The sequence below is a fragment of the Anarhichas minor genome, unplaced genomic scaffold (assembly GCF_050575085.1).
Source record: "Anarhichas minor isolate MPS153535 unplaced genomic scaffold, ASM5057508v1 ptg000082l, whole genome shotgun sequence".
Lineage (NCBI taxonomy): Eukaryota > Metazoa > Chordata > Actinopteri > Perciformes > Anarhichadidae > Anarhichas > Anarhichas minor.
The window spans coordinates 190001-194060 of NW_027466528.1; positions in this window are offsets into that span (position 1 = coordinate 190001).

Sequence of the window (4060 nt, forward strand, 5' to 3'; positions counted from 1 at the left end):
TATCTAGTCTCCCATCCAGGTCTCAGTCATGTCCCATTGTGTTCCTGAAGACTGGACCGGCAGGTCAGTTCCAGTGTGACACGAGCTTTTTAAAACCTTCACTTCAACATAAATGTTCCGACATTTTTACAAGTCTGCGTCAAGTTTGACAATTCTTCTGTTCAATTTCTGCTTTAGCTGCGTGTGGACCAGGACTGTGACTGTAGGATCCGTAGTCTCCATGAAGTCGCCCCATCATCTTTAATTCCAGTCCTTACAGACTGCTTGTTTTTATTATTACATGCAGCGATAACTTTCCTTATGAAACAGTTATTCGTTATGAGACGTGAAATATTGGCTGATGGATTTTCAAGCAGATTTATTTTCTCTGTGCTCGATGATGCAAGACGCTGAAATTAATCAAATATTAAAAATTGCAGACTTACTGACATCTAACCTCTGTGACATTAACAACACTGAGAAACTCTGATTTGATCGTTTATGTTCTTGCAGCAGATTCTTGTTTTGAACCTGATTCACTTATAAATATAGTGGTTTGTTTTCAGCTCATTTATGGAAATCAACTCACTTATGTTTTTGGTCCCCGTTATCTGATCACCAGGTGTGTTATTCTGTCCTGCTGGTGCATTTAAGGGCACTCAGACATCTGAGATTTCAGAGCTGGCTGTGAACTAGATTCCCTCTGGTGTCCATTTAGAATCGTGCTCATGAAAGTGATCTTTACTGTCAGCGCTCTTTCTAACCTAAGATGGTTTTGGATCACGAGTGCATTCAAAAGGGAAATCCATCTACAACCCACCACTGCTGCCGTGGATGCGGGTTGAAAACCCATCTCTGCGTCGCCTCACTGACTCAGTGGGGAGGACAGAGGTTTGATCCGCGGCCTGTGTCCTCCGCTGGCTCCAACGAGCCGTTTCATTGGGTTTAATAAAGCGCAGCGTGTTAACAACCGAAGCCAAACCGCTCCTGATTGACTAGTCCGTTTGTTTTTCAGTCATAAATCAATAGAAAAACCTAAATATGGTCATTAAATCCATGAGGTAAAAGAAAAGCAACAGTGAATGCATCTAACAAGTATCAGAGCCTCTTATCTCTTCTATTAAATCACATCAATGAGCCTCACTGGTTCCTTTGTAGTTTATTTTGGACTCACCACTGAATGTGGATTCATCCGCCGCTGGAAATAGTCCCCAACAAATGCACCGCTTCCTCCTCTTTGAGTCACGTTTGCTAAAAACTACACTGAGCAACTATTTTAGTGAAATCACTGAGCTTCTTATAAAAAGGAAACTATATTGGTGAGGTGTTTATGAAGGTTTTACGTCATCAGTCTAACCAATGGGCTGAGAGCTGAGAGCAACAGACAGGAAGTCAGAAAGTATTGAGAGACTCACTCACTCAACTAAAGTATAGGACAAAGAAAGCTTCATCCTTCAACCAATAATACAGCTGTGAGTGCAGACTGGAAAATAAATAGCAATGTTCCTTCTCTGTTGTGCAGACACAGTGGAGATAAATGGCTGTCCATCACACAGCTCTGGGTGTCGTCTGGGTGAGCCTGTCACGGCGGTGTGAGGGTTTGATCTGCGGCCCGTGTCCGTCCGCTGGCTGCAATCAGCCATTTCATTGGGTTTAATAAAGTGGAGCGTGCCAACAACTGTCATCCGAGCCGCGAAGCCAAACCTCCCCATGAGCTCCAGATCGGAGAGTATAGAAAGAAACCCAAACCCTGCGGCCTCAAGACAGCGAGGGTCCTCCTGGCCATAAGGAGTCCATTATGTTCCTGTGTGTCACGCAGCCATCTCGGTGCCACGCTGAGGCCTCTGTGAGGGCCCGGCCCGGCAGAGTGCTGGCACACGGCGGCCAGGACACGCTGCTAAATCCCATTCGGGTTGGTCCAGAGGATATGAGGCTGCCATGTTACTGTCAGTCATCGTCAGGCTCTGAACCTCAGGGAGCCGCGACGCTTTGAATTAACCTTAAAAACAACAGGAACCGGTGATGAGCGAGACACATAGCACACACTGCACATGTACTACAGGCCTTAAGTGTAACTGTATTCATGTGGGACTTTCCCAAACTCAATTAGAAAGTGCAGATGAAGGGAAAAAAACTCTGCAGCAGATTCTAAAAAGCCAGGAAGTCACGAGTTCTTTCAGACTCACCCCATCATCCTCAGAAACTTTGACAAAAACACAGAAAATAACACAAAATAACTGATTTCCATGAATAACATGTTGAGGTATAAGGACCGATGAAGCCTTAATCTCTTTGTTTTGTTGGACTGCAATTGGTCAAATTTAAATGAGTCTAATAAAATAACGACCACGTGTAAGTTTATTAATTGTAAAATGTAAGTTCCTCCAGGTTTAATTAATGAAAAACAGTGAATAGATTAAAACAATGCAGAGGACATAAGCTCACTTTCCCTCATACTGTCCTGGAGGAAAATAAACGAAACCAAATGAAAGTTACAATATAAATATAAGTATATATAAATATATATACACTGTATATATAAAATACAATAACATTCAGATTGGCGTCTAATATTAATTTTCTTTAATTCAAGCATGTCTAATTTGAATTATTATTAGTACTTTTAAACATCTGCAACAACTTAAAGGCTATTTATTCACTCGTTATTATTATCGTCATTATGGAGATTTTGATTTCAATCATATTGTAATTCATTTATACTTCATTTTACCGTCACACCACCTCTCTCATCCTTCCTCCCTTCCTCCCCTCTGTCCTTCCTTCCTCCCCTCCTCGCTGCTTGGCCGCCTCCATGTATCGGCCCACAGCGGCGCACTGAGACGCCTCTAATCCTCTTTTGATGAACTTGGTTAATGGACCTCCTGCAGTGGACTTTGGCTCTGATCAATGGGCAGCACACGACCCTCTCCACGCCCCCGGAGCATGCACGGCGCGCTCCCGTGGCTCCCATCTCCATAAATTCACCCATCAAAAGTGGAGAAAGTTGAACGTGTGTGACTTTGCAGAAGTTCTCAGTGGACGGGCCGTGGTGGGACTTTGGTGCAAGTTTGTTCCGAGGAACTAGAAAATAAAAAAGTGATGCCGCCGAGTAAAAGCCTCTTCGCGCCTTACATCTCTGTGGCCCCGGAGGGAGGAGTCGGCACCGCGGACATCCAAGCTCTGCTGCAACGGAGCCGCGCGCAGGAGCGACCGGGGGCAGAGCGCACCAGACGCGGCTGCGACCACCGAGACGCTCCGTGCGCCATCGTGGAGCTCCGGCTGGGCCCCGCCGGCGGCGCGCTGCACTACCTCCAGCCGGATACGTGCTCGTTGGAGCGGGTGCAGAGACGGAGACGCCTGGCTGCCAACGCCCGGGAGAGGAAGAGGATGCTGGGGCTCAACGTCGCCTTCGACCGGCTGCGGAGCGTCATCCCCAACCTGGAGAGCGACAAGAAGCTCTCCAAATCCGAGACGCTCCAAATGGCGCAGATTTACATCGCAACCCTCAGCGAGCTGCTCGAGGAGGAACCCTGCGAAGCCCCGGCACAGACCCGCGCAACGCGACCCCCGGGGGCCGCTCCACCCTCACAGGGGACCACACTTGCTGCTGGGGACCCGGAGGGGCCAGTCAGGGACTTTCACATCGGGAAGAGCAGCGGAGGCCCGACGCGCACAGCGGAGAGGCAGAGGAGTTATAATGAGGACATGTGGGAGAGAACGAGCGGGACCAAATGACATAATACACAATTCATTTTTAAAAGATATATGTAATTATGTTTCCTGCAAAAGACATTAAGCTCCTGGATTTATTGCAATTTTTTCCAATTTGCCAAAAGAGTTATGTATTTTAGATGTTTGTGTGAATCACCCGTTAATGAGTTTAAATGTATTTTTCTAACACAAACACTTCTGATGTCATTGTATCTCTTTCACGTTGTCGGTGTCTTGGAACAAAGTTGTAGATGTTCTCCAATAATCTGAAACAAGAGTTTGCAGAAGAAAGAAAAACTTTTCCACCAAAATTAATCTTTCAAAAACAAGAAAAGATCAACAGAAAGAAAAGACAGGCGGAGCAGGAAAG